Below are 13005 nucleotides of genomic sequence, written 5' to 3'. Positions count from 1 at the left end.
CAACCTGCCATGATCTAAGTCACCTCCTCAATATACTTTTGTGGCTAAAGGTCAAATATTTGTAAGTGAGGAAATGAGTGATTTTGCTTATTAGTGCAAGGCTGGGACTAAGCAAGGTTAGCTGCACGGGCTGATCTGCTAACACACTCCCAGACTGAGGAAGCAGTAACCTTTCAGATGCCTGTCCAATTAAATGTTCTTAATTGGTGTGTAGCTAATTGACGTAGAGTGGTTTTGTCGTGATGTTAGCTGTTGATGAACAATTAGAGAAGGAATTAATGCTGCGTTCAACCTAACTACTGAGGGAGGCCAACATGTTCAAAATCAAGTGAAAGAACCCAAGCCCAAGCAGAGCAGTGTGATACCAGTGTGCAACATCTCATGAGGAGGAAGCCAAGAAACCAGCACCCGTTCCCCAGCGTGCCAACAGCAGGAGATCGCTGCAAGGCTCCCAGCCCAAGCAGGTGAGATACCAAAACCTCAATTCTTCATGCTTGCACATTGCTCACTGACAGCAATAATACCCATTCAGGGCCAGACTAAGGCAACTCTTTATCAGGTTACTTTTTTTTCCCCTTGTTTTCTTACTTTTTTTTTTTTTTAAATAGTATTTTAGAAAAAAATTCCATTGGCATTTATTCAGATATTTCACATTAGCTCACATCCTTGCAAAAACATCTCTTCTACTGTTAATACTGAAACCAACCCCTTTCTGTTCTGCCAGAAAAAAAAACAACTTTTCAATATTTTAAACTAGGAATTATCTGAAGTAAATGGGAAAGAAAGTGGGGAAACTCATTCCCCTTCTCTGCTCTAGGTTCTAGTCACCTTGGGGACTCTGGCCAAAACCAAATGAAAGGCCCAAGTGATGCTCTCCCAAACACCTTATCCCTTGGAGGCAGCATAAGAACAAGACTTGTTTACTGAAACAGCAGTATTCACTACTTTCCCTACAGTTGTTCAGCTCCCCTCCCCACCACCCCTGTGGGAAGCTGCTGGCTTCTCCTCCCTTTGGACCAGATGCATTTTTCTCAGTGACATCAGTGCAAGACAGCAGGTCCCCCAGGCTGTCTGCGAACTGCACAACTGCACCTGGAGGAGAATAAGCACCAAGTTCCCATCGTCACTCAGATGCTGGAAGACCATTTGCACACCCATGTTTGCTGAGTCTCATTCTTTTCCAATGGAAAATCATGATCCATCTTCAAGCTACAGAGGAGGCTCTCCAATAAAAACAACTTTCCACAGCAACCTCAGTGAAACATGGGGAGCAGACCAAGTTACTGATGGGACGGGGCAGCACACCCCTCCTCCGGCTGCATTCAGGAGCCTGGTGCAGGGCACAGTGCCAGGCGTGTGTGGTGTTTGTCCACCCTCCTGAGGGACAGCAAAGGCTCAAGACAGGCCAAAGGAAGAGTGATGCAAGACTCAGGGGAGCAGGATGGCTCCAGGGAGCCACCGCTACACTCTTGTTCTTTGCTACATCACACAGCACCCTTAGATAAGTCCCATAATCTCACTGCCCCACTGTTTCCGGCCATCAAAAGTGGATAACAGCCCGTCTCTAGCAGGGGAGGACGCCTTGATAAATGTACTAATTATCACCAGACACCCCACCCAGCAGGCAAGAAAAGAGAGGCCATCTATTTGCCTAAAAATCTTGCAATTATAAAATTACTACTTGAGAAGCCCGCACATCAGGGACCTGGAACTTGGTTTAATTAAATCAATTGGATTTACAGCACTAATTTACAACAAAACTCAGATCTAACAGGAAACAGTTTATACTGACCAGCATTCAAAATCCTTCCATACACTGAGAGCAAACGCATTTTTATTATTCTTAGCACAGCAGAAACTGCCATGAAACTGCTCAGCAGCGCTTCCACAGCAGCAGCCCGGCCAGCCCAGCTGCACCTCCGCTGCTCCATTTGTCATCTCAATGCACCATTTGTTCCTCCAAACACCGATCATCTTACACAAAGCAGTTGTCACACGTCTTCCCAGTCCCCACCACTTCAAGCACTACACATTCCACTCCACACATGCTCATAAAAATCATTTGCCATAAGAGCTTTAAACGGTCCTTGTCAAAACATCGAAATAGAAGGTGTTCAAGACAGACCCTCAGATTTCTCGTGCTGCTTACAGAAACAGCCGTAAGACACACAGCCTTGTACAATGGGCTTTTCTTTTTGAGACCCCGGGATGTGGCTCAAAAAGAAGCATGCCAGGTGGGGAGGAGAGACAACAACCTTATGACAACTCCATGCACAGGAGGAAAACCTGTCTACCTGTAACAGAAACAACAAGGAAGTGACTTAAAGTAGTTCAGTAGTATTTGTTCAGTGGTTGTGCAAATCTATCTATCAAACACAAACATTTGTCAGGCAATCAATGCTGATGTGGAAAAGCTCGTTTCATCCTGCCAAACACAGAAGGCAGGAGTCTGTTTTCCACGAAGAACAAACTTTGAACAATTCCAATGGATCAGAACTAGACTCTGGGTTTATCTCAGTTTAACTGACAAGCACTCTCCATCTCTTGAAAGCTCAAAACTCTACCAGATCTTATGTTATGTAGACAGCAATTGCTCATTTATTGACAGCAAAGAGCTGTGGATCAAGTCTTAGTATTTGCTAATATATCTGGCTGAAAGCAGACTTTAATGGTCCAATCCATCTCCCATTACCAAGAGAACATTAGGTCACTTTAGCAGAGCTGCATCAAGTGGCAGCGTTAGCATCTGATCTGGAAAAAACATTTTGTGAACCAACTAGTTCTTACTGACTGCATTTTGTCTGTTAAGAAATCTCCAAATCTAAGCTGTAACAGAGAACGCCAGCTATACTGCTGTGCTATTAAAAAAAAAGTGTTGAGAAGTGGAACTCCAGCTCTCACTCAGTCGGGTGTCATTGAGCTGTAACCCTGGTGAAGCCAGGAGAGCTCCAGGAACATAAATATGAAGTGACAAGGAAAGCCAGCCTACTATTCACATCACATATTTCATGCTTCTTTCTATTTCACAATAATACACCAAGTTAAGCTGCTTATTAGTTGGGCACATTCTCTCTTAAACGCAGCCAGATTTGTATTTTATGCTGGGCTCACCATCAGTACTGACTGCCCTTTAATCATAATACTGCTGTCATTTGTGGTTCCCCTTTGCAAGATACTTGCTCTAACACACAAACTGCACAGCTGTTAACACTGCTGTAGCCCAGAAGAGAATGGCACAAGAAAGGCCAAGAGAAGGGCGTTATTGTCACCGCCCCTGTTCATAAGGACCTCTTGCACATTCTCCTCGAATGTTTGTTAGCCTAGATGATGTGGTGGCATCTGCTTCCAAGCCACTCAGCACACCAATTTGTCAATAATGATCTTCCTGACATGAATTAATAACAGCTAATCGCTATGCAATAAAAAAACAAAAGGGTTTTGCACAAAAGATCTTCTACAAAATGACAAAAAAAAAAAAAACAAACCACAAATGCTTTTTATTAGCAGGATCACTAATAGCTGCTCCTCATCAGATCTGTACGGATTTGAGAAACATTTAGTATCAGTTAATGAAATTACCCCAGAAAACACAGCTCCCAAAACAGCATTTCAAAACACATACCACAGCCTGGCAGCTTATGAATGAAATGCTCCATAGGAGTTTGTGTACATTTATTATTTACTACACCACATTAAGAAATAAGACTGCAAATGACAAGCTGATGCTCTTCCAACTGTGTACACTACGTAATATGTGTTACCAGGGCTTTGCTATCACCTCCTGAACAGCTTCTCATTGGAGACAAACAGAAGGATCCAAAGGAACCAAGCCACATCTAGCACCCGAGTAATAAACTGCAGCTACTCTGCCTTTTATAAAGTTTTATCAAGGGTGTTTTAAAGCAATTGAAATTAGCATTTTAAATGGTTGTTACACGTATAACATATGCACACACTGAACGAAAGCACAAATCCCATCCCTGACGTGCACAGGAGGCTTGTGCTGCTGGCAGCCTCCATGGAGGCAGTAAGGATCAGAAAGCTCTCCCCAGGCTCACATCCCTCCTTGCTATACTCCAGACCTTGCTTTCAGCACCCATCCTAAATTCGTACAAAGTCTGTTCACCTCACAGAAGCAAACATTCATATCTGACAGCTCACACAGGGCTAAAGAGCCAGGTACACAGGGTGGTAAGAAAAAAAAAGTCTTTTCCCCTAGTAGCCAGCAGCCCTCATGCTTAATTTGCAAATACCCAGGCTCAGAGACTGCCCCTGACTTCTGAAGAACCGCTCACATGCCCCAAATTCTTCAGCCAGTTTTGAAGTATCTGCAAGGCCACAGGTTTAGCATACTTAACACTATCATAATGATGTATTTTGAAGAGGAGAAAATAAAGAGCATTCTAAGCTGTGATCTTCCAAACCTTGCTTGGCTTCCTGCCTTGGTTGCATTGGGCACTTTTGATGCAGCAAGCATTATTGAGGGAACAAACTGAGTTCCAAAACAAAACACACACAAAAGCCCCACACAAAACTGAAGCAATCACTAAAAACATTCCAGCATAGAACTACTTGACTCTGTCAGATCAGGTCTTTGTGGTCACTTGCCATGACCCAAAAGTGTCAATAAGAGAAATTAACTACTTCATCTGTCTTTCACTGTGCTTTTTTCCTGCTAATAGGTATTGTTGCTTACCCTTGACCTTTGAGAAAAAAACACACACAATCCCACTGTGTCTGTGACCCAGGTGACAGCGTGGAGGGGAAGGGTCAAGTCAGAAATGCCCAAACATCTCCAAAAATCAAAGCCACTTGTGGCAGCTCCTGCTGTTAGACAGCTGGATGGAAAATAGGAAAAATATTACCCAAGTAAAAGGCACCCAACCAACCCATCTTAAAGCTTCGTACTTCCAACCCAGTAAGTTCTGCTGGATCCACTGTTTGCAGCTGCATCCCTAACCTTGGTGAATTATTTTATACTGTACCACCCTAACAGCAAAATCAAGTGACCCACGTAGCTGCTATCTCAAACTCTTCTCTGCATGCAGATAAAGGTCTGCAGAGTTTCTGTCTGAATAAGATGACAGAATTGAATGAAGTGATGGGAAATATCAGAAGACCTCTGTAGTTGTCTTTGCTCTTCCCAGACTTGCTGAGCACAGACCCACAGAACAACTTGCCTTTTGCCTGCACCAGCACGGAAAGTTGCAGCTTCCTGCACCTGTGGCTTTCTCTTCTGTCTGCTCTGATTTGTAGACAATAAATTCTCTGGAACGAGAGATCCAAGCCTCAATGACCAGACCCTACATGCAGTATGATGTTTATGCACATGCACTGGAACAGACTGTATGTACATATTCAAAGTTGCTGTAATCAGGAAATGAGCCATGAAATGTGTAAGTGATGGCACATTAATTTATTTTTTTTTTTATAGCTTAAATTAGAATTTTTGGAATTTCACAGCCAGAGACTTTTAAATAGGTCAAAAAATGTGATAATCACACTTAATGATCGCATTCACATGCACTGCATCAGAACTAGGAGTGGGGAAACCTGAGCAGAATGGATACGAATGCTGGCACAGCCAAAAAAAGCATGTAGCAAACCTCAAGCGATTTTTGTACCAAAACCAAACACAGCCCAGGCCAGAAGCTTTTTCCTTTTGGTCCTGCATGTCAGAACTGGGCTGCAAGACTCCACATGATCAGAAGTTAACTGCTGTGCCTCTGCCGCTTCCTTTTTGCCAGCTCTGCAGATTAGCAGACTCCAGGTTTGACCCCTTATAACTGGAGAGCACGTAGTGATGAAGAGAAAGCACTCCCTACCCAAGGAACACGCTTTATTATTGGACTTGTCCTCACACATTTCACCCTGGCATACATCAGCAATTTTTAATGAACCAAACAAGAACCCGCAGAGCAATCAGAATAATCATTTAGGTTCCAAATCAGGGCAGTACCTCTAAGTTCAGATGCCTATGCTCTCTTTACACCAATCGGGCTTGTATGGACTATAAACCTAATGGAAACATTGTGGAAAGACTGAGAATTCCAGGGAAATACACCATAGCTGCTAATTAATACTGTCCTGCCAAGCTGCTGAGATGTAACCAAAAAGCTAAACCAAGAGGAAAAAAAAAAAAAAAAAAATCAGCTATATTTTGTGTCAAACTGAGGAAACAAAGTCAATGTTTGTCTACTGTGAAAGTACAAAGTCAGCAGGGGAGACTGCTTGGAAGCTTCTAAGAAAGCTACAGATAAATGTTTTTTTGGTTTCTTTTTTCCTCCAGTCAAAATTGGCTCCTTCTGAAAAACAAAGCAAGGCAAAAGATGAAAGGCTCTCTTTTCTGAAGCCAAAGATGAAGAATACAAAGAATATTAATGACTAAGAAGTCTGCCCGTAAATGCCATGAGCTTAGCGGCAGTAGGGACAGAAAGGAAGAACAGGTCTGCTATTAACTAATCAAGTTTCCAACCTAATGAGCAGTGATGAAGGCTGATTGGGTCATTTATGATTCCATAGTGTTAGTTGAGAAGAACACAGGTTCCCTATGAAGGATAAAGGAAAAGATGCCATTACAGACACAGGAAGCCCAGGATGACCGTGGGTCTCTCACAAAGCATGGAACAGCAGAAAACTCCCCATCAGTGCTCGTCTCTCCTTCCCACCTCTGTGCATGCACAGGTATACAAGATGTCTGTCCTGCAGGAGACTGAAGAATTGTTTCAGATGCATCACCTGGCTTATACGGCACTTCTAGTCAATCCAGTCACAAAATATTATGTTTTCATGAATCACATTTCCCAAAGGAAAGCTTCAAAACAGAGAGCTTCGCCTTCATCATGGTTATTGAATGCAGTGTGAGCGTGCCCAGCCACCACAGCTCCCCAGGACTCTGACATTCCCCATCACAGGAGGGATCTGTTGACCAAGGGCAGAGCAGCATAGAGGCCCCAGCCCCTCATCTCTGCACCGCCACACAGCATCAGCACAAAGCACAGCCCTCTGCAGCTGACATTCACCCATTTGCTTCTGAGAAATCCCTTGAACTTCAGGAAACGAAGCAAAACAACGCCGTGGAGAAAAAGAAGAAGCCAGAAGCGTGTCATGGTTTTATGTTTTTTGGTTTTCAATATTCCACATCATAACACTAAGCAAACTTGAGATTTGGAAATGGATTCATTTGCCAGCTCACAGGCATACACACCTAGTGTACCTATACTTACATACTAGAACTCAGGCTCTCCACTCCATAGAGGTATTCTGAATATTTTTTTAAATCAGCAAGAACTCAACCATCACTGCACCTACAGGAGAGAAGATGGAAACGATCCCCCCAGTCTAAGATGTGACCATTCAGGTTAAAGGAACCTCCAGTCTGCAGCTCTCCTTATAGCAAGACAGAGCAGATAAAAGAAAAATTATATTTGACATTCTTTTCCTCAACAGGCCATTGTGAGCTCCTGCATACGGACTGTATTTTGGATTGGAATCTGGTCCAGTAGATGATATGACAAACCCTTGTGTTAACTTCGGAGGCTGTGGGATGGAAATTTGGGGAGCGTGCTTACAGCTAAAAGCTGGCAGTGTTCAACCAAGTGCTGCCACAGAACTCTGCTGCTTTCCCTGTCCTACAGGGCAGGTATGCAAAGCTGCAGATTCCATGCCCAGCTCTGAGTGATACACAGCAGCCTCAGCAGATCACCAAGTTCTCTCAGCATCTGTCTGAGAAATGGGAATAACAACACATCCCAGCGGCATCACAAAGGCTTCCTAATGCTTGCAAGCACTTTGTAGATAACGAACATCAAGACTGCAGTTGGCAGAAGGATTTTGGGCAGGCAGACAGACATAAACCCAGGCACTCACGTCATATATGCTTGCAGACAAGCACAGCAGCAGATCAGTTCCCTGTATTTAGTGGTTGTGGGCTTCATCCTCTCAACATACTGAGCACTGCCTTCGATCCAAAAAATGAGTCCAGGGAGAATATTTGCATGGTTAATGTTAATCATATGCTCAAATTCTCTGGATTTATAGAGAGTAAAAGAGAGAAGTGCTCCCCAGCTCCAAAACAAATTGCCCAAAGATATACTTAGGACCCAAGTAAACATTCAACCAGCAGGGGAAAGGCCTCTGCTATGCACCTGCTGGATGTCTGCATCACTGAAGAAACACACAGGTGGGAAAAGCATCTGGGTGAGTTAGTTGAGACAAACCCTTTCTAACATAACCAACACAATGCTGTTGGAAAGAAGCACCCTAGAGCATGCAAGCAGTATGCTCAAGCAGAAAACATCCTTGAGCAAGGAAAAGTGGAACAATAAACAAACGAGATTTTCTAGGAAACCCTTCACGTACATTTAAACTTATGATTATGAATCAATTTCCTAAGCCTATTAATTACTGCATGCAGTGAGAGAATAGGTTCTCCCAGCAGACAGGCACTGCCAGCAGGAGCTCACAAGCGCTGCAAAAGCCTTGCAGCAGGCATGGGCAGCATCATTTCCTCAGCCTTCTACATCAGAGAGGACATAAACGCTAAGCAAAAAGCTTTTGACTCTCTTTCCCCTTAAAGCCTTGTTTGTTTAAAGCACACACTCATCTCTCTTGCCTTGTTTCTGTGAAATATCTGACTCATTCTTAAATCGTGCTGAACTCCTGGCCAAGATAACGGCCTGGGGCTATGCAACCTCCTACACTGGCTGGTCAGGAGGTGCAGAAGGGTCTCCTGGTTCCCTGCAGGTGCCTCAATCACTCCAGCAAGGACACGGCAGCACTTTGGCACAGCTGAACCCAGCACAACTGAAGGTTCTCACAGCATCAGGTGAGCTGAGCTGAGCTGCACGTGGTCACAGACGCACTGCTGGAGAACAAAAAGCGCTTCAAGCTGCGTTCCTAACTACAGCACAGATGTATCCCTCTCCAGATCAGTGTCAGCAGCATAAACAAATAACTGACTTCCAGAGATGATTTTCAAAACTCTGTTCAACAAGCACACATAGCAAGAAAAGCCTCAGGCAATTAAAGGACGACTATCCAGTGCTTGATTGCTCCAGCAGATCTGTAAACATTACCCAGCTTACTCACAGCAGCATCATGCTTCGCCAGCAATGTGAGAAGGACAAACCACTCTGTGCCCAGCCCAAAATCACACAACATGCTCACTAAATAAGGCTCTTGACTATCTCAAGGGATTTTTGAAAAGTGTTTTAAGATTATTACCCCCAAATTTATTAAATAACACTAAGTTCTTTCAACTGAGCATCCTAGGTGAAGTGATTTATGGTATAGTAGAAATGTTTTCTCAACTAATGACTTCTTGCAAGGTGCACTGTGTTGCAACAGCACTCACCACTTTTAACTTAATAAACCAGGGGGAGCTATAGCAGTCATTTCCAAAGGGTTAACAAGGTAATTATCTTCCTTGGCTGACCAAATTAGAACTATACAAAATGCTGTGCCTCAGAGCAGACAGAAGTTTACTCCTACCCTCACCTCCCATAACCCAAAACTGACAGGGGATGAAATTACATTGCTGGGTGAGGCTGCAAGATGTCCAGGCGAAGTCAGCACAGCAGTAGAAATGCTGGTTTTGTCTCCCATTGCAAGACACTTCGCCATCCCAAGGCTTGTAGGTACTACAGAACACCACAAAATACACTTATTGCCCAGCAGGGGGGAAATCCCTGGGAGAGGGACCCAGAAGACACCACCGTGACTCCCAAAAGCAGCAGCATCACTTCTCATGATGGATGGTAAGTAGCAAGGCACAGCTTCAAGCTTGTGCAGTGTCAGAACATCTCTGACAACAAGCTAAAACCACTCTGACATCTCCAGTGCCTTCTCTTTGTTCTGTAGCATCACCCAGGAGGACTCCTCTAACAGATCCTTCATTGCTAGCAATGTTTCTCCGGCTAGGATTTTGACTCATACTTCGCTCTATCATGTCTTCCATGGAATTTAGAAAGAACTTGAGGATAAAAAAGTGAATCACTCCCCATATCACCCCTTTACCCAACCCTTCTTTATCCCAAGCAGTCCACTCCTCTCATCCATAATAAACTAAGCAAGGACAATGCACTCCTGAAAAGCAGTGGCAAGGAGCATCGCTCTCTGCAAAAGAGGAGATGCTGCACCACAGAGCAGTTAAAGCAGGGGCTGAGCCTGGCAAGGCTTGCTGGAATAGACCTGTTGGCTTAGAAAAAGCAATTAAACTTCCAGTCTAATTTCCTTCTGATCTAAGTCCAGAATGACTCCCATTAAATCAATTACTGACATGGTGTCACTCTGGATTGTGGTCTCAAATAGAGCTTCTGAAATACAGGCTCTGTTACATCTACTCTAATACATTCTTTTGAACTAGGAAATACCTGTCCAGGAAATGTCTTCTGTGCAATACACACATCAGTATTTTAGGTTTTAGCAACAACACAAGGTGTACCAACCCTCCTGCCTGGAAATCTCAGGGGCAGGAAAATGCCTTAGAGGACCATCAGGTCCAGAGAATACAACCTGGGCACAGCTCCTCCTCCACCCTTCTCTGTTCCCCCTAACCTCTTAGTGTTTCACATTGTACCAGGTCATCCCAGAGAGCCAGCACCAACACAGAGCACCAAATCCCCCAAGCTACGCTGTGTCACCCAGGAATACCCTGGCTATCAAAGCCCGTGCTGATGGGCAGTGCAGCTGCCCTCATGCCCTGGTAATTAGGTGCTACGGACGCGCTCCTGCTGTAAGCACATCTTTGACATAACATAGCATGACAATTTCTTCAGAGCCACAGAAATGCACTGCATACAAATAAACCTGAATGCTGAAACCATTTCATTGTTCATAAGAATATGCACACTGCACCTGTTACGGCCAAGGGCACTGCTGGTGCCTCGGAGCTGATGAATTCAGCTTCCACCAAACCTGGCTTGCCTAGGAAGACTGTTAAATTCCAAGAGCAAATAAAACACCGCAAAATCATTTTATGAAAATAAATCCTTACCAGATATACGGGAAGAGATCTTTAAATCCGAGCTAAGCAAAACAATTCACAAACTGACATTTTTCCCTGAGCTTCCCTTACGACCGCGGAGTCAGTTTAAATTAAATTTAGCCGAAAGCAAATAACTCTCGGACCGACAGCGCTGAAGTCCCAGCCTGGAACAGCTGCCGGGGAGCCCAACCCAGGACTCTGAGCAGAGGGAGGCAGGACGGTGCGAGCCGCCAGAGCCGTACGGGAGCAGCCAGCGGGGAATCGCTTCCGCAGTGCCCGGAGGGAGCCGGGAGCAGGTGGCAGAAGCGGGCGGGTCCCCACGCCAGCACCCACGGAGAACCGCCGGGTTTTTAGGTGGGAAGGAAAGGCGAGAGGAGCGCGGGAGGGGGACGCGGAGCTGCGGCAGCGCAGTACTGGGGGGCGGGGAGCGGGGCTACTCACCGAGCTACGCGCGGCCGCTGCTGCCCCCGCTGCTGTCCATGGGGGCGGTGGGGCGACGGGAGCCCGCTGCGGGCGAGAGCCGCCCCGCGATCCGCCGCATCCGCGGAGGAGGAGGCGGCGGCGGCGGTAGAAGAGGAGGAGGAGGAGGAGAAGGAGGAGGAGGAGGAAGAGCAGCCCGCGCCGCACCGCCCCGAGCCCCAGCGCAGCCGGGCCGCAGAGCGCCGCCTGCCCGCCGCGTCCGGCACGGGACCGGCAGCGAGACAGCGAGCGCGGCGCGCGGGGCAGGTGCAGCTGCAGGGACACGGCACAGAGCCGGCAGCTGCAGCGCCCCGGGGCCGTGCCAGAGCTCGGGCAGAGAAGGAAGGCGAGGAAAGGCGTAAAGCGGCCGTGCGTACGTGGCCGAGCATCGAGCCGCCCCGCGAGGGCTCCTAATGAAGTACAGCTGTTCCCTGATATAATTATAGCGTCCTCCTCTTGGTAATTGGCTTTGGCAGTTGTGCTGATCAGAATCCTCTCCTCCGAAAGAAACGTCTCGCGCAGTCCCTCCTTGCTCGAGGCAGAGACTGCAGCCAAACCCTGTCCTCGCCTCCCTGCAGACCCACGGTGTATGGGAAAGGCCCTGTGTTTCCAGCTCCCCGAACCCCACGATTAGAGAGCTGTGACTTTGATGGATGCCTTTGGCTCCCAAATAGTGAAAATAAAGGATGGTGTTAATTTATTTATTTCTGAAAGTATACGTCCTCGGAAAAGCAAAATGACTGGGCTTAGGCGTAGGAAAAGAGGGCATGGCATTTCAGATTTACAAACAAAAGGTTATTGCAGATGCTCAGGAAATGCTATTCTCTGGAAGCATGGCACCTTGTCAGGTTGGCCGCTAGGATGCCCAGAGCTGGCTGAGCATGACAGCACAGGTCCTCTGCTGCTCCTTTGCTCTACCTGTGCTCTACACAGGCTGGGTAAGCTGCAGCTGGTTCAGACACTCCAGTTCTTCCCAGATGAGTTTGTCTTTAGAGCAATTGCCAATGAGGGCACGCTAATACAAGCCAGATGTGTGGGTGTTTTATGTGTGTGTGTGAGGAAAATGGATCAAGCCCACCAAATCATCCTGCAGAGCACACGCAGCCAACCCCAGGTTACGATTTCCAGTCCCTACAGGCCCTGGACCTGACTGCTTCCCCTGATGACTCAAAGCTGAAACGTGGCTGCCCTTATACCTGCTGACACTTGGGTGCTGTGAGGAGTGTAAATACTACAGATAAGCGGGATTAGGGAACTCTCTTAGCCCAGGGTGGCTACAGTCCTGTGAGCAAAGGCCAGCTTCCCAGCCCAGGCCTTCAGTAAGTCACTCTCCCATGTTATATTCACCGGCAGCACCAGCATGACAACTGTGGACCGCAAATGACTTTCACAGAATCGTATGAATAGATTAGCATGCTTACCTTACTGACAATGTCCTTGTTTTTCTTACACTTCATGGACCTTCCAGCAGAAGCATGAAGACCTTCTCCCTGCAGTTCTACACATCAGTATTTTTCATCTGTCTCCCACTGACTCATTTTCTAACATCTTTCCAGATG

The 13005-nt window shown here is 46.1% G+C and overlaps 1 protein-coding gene across 1 annotated transcript in view; it reads right to left on the bottom strand.

Moving 5' to 3' along the window:
- Positions 1 to 11609, bottom strand: part of RASGEF1C (RasGEF domain family member 1C) — a 71329-nt gene extending 59720 nt beyond the window's left edge. Inside the window, exon 1 of the mRNA XM_052689970.1 lies at positions 11429 to 11609. The gene's annotated coding sequence lies outside the window, so the exon portion shown is untranslated. The remainder of the gene's footprint in view (positions 1 to 11428) is intronic.
- Between the last annotated feature and the right edge of the window lie 1396 nt (positions 11610 to 13005).

Source organism: Tympanuchus pallidicinctus, unplaced genomic scaffold, assembly GCF_026119805.1.
Source record: "Tympanuchus pallidicinctus isolate F22 unplaced genomic scaffold, pur_lepc_1.0 scaffold25, whole genome shotgun sequence".
Taxonomy (NCBI): domain Eukaryota; kingdom Metazoa; phylum Chordata; class Aves; order Galliformes; family Phasianidae; genus Tympanuchus; species Tympanuchus pallidicinctus.
This window is presented reverse-complemented; position numbering and strand designations above follow the sequence as displayed.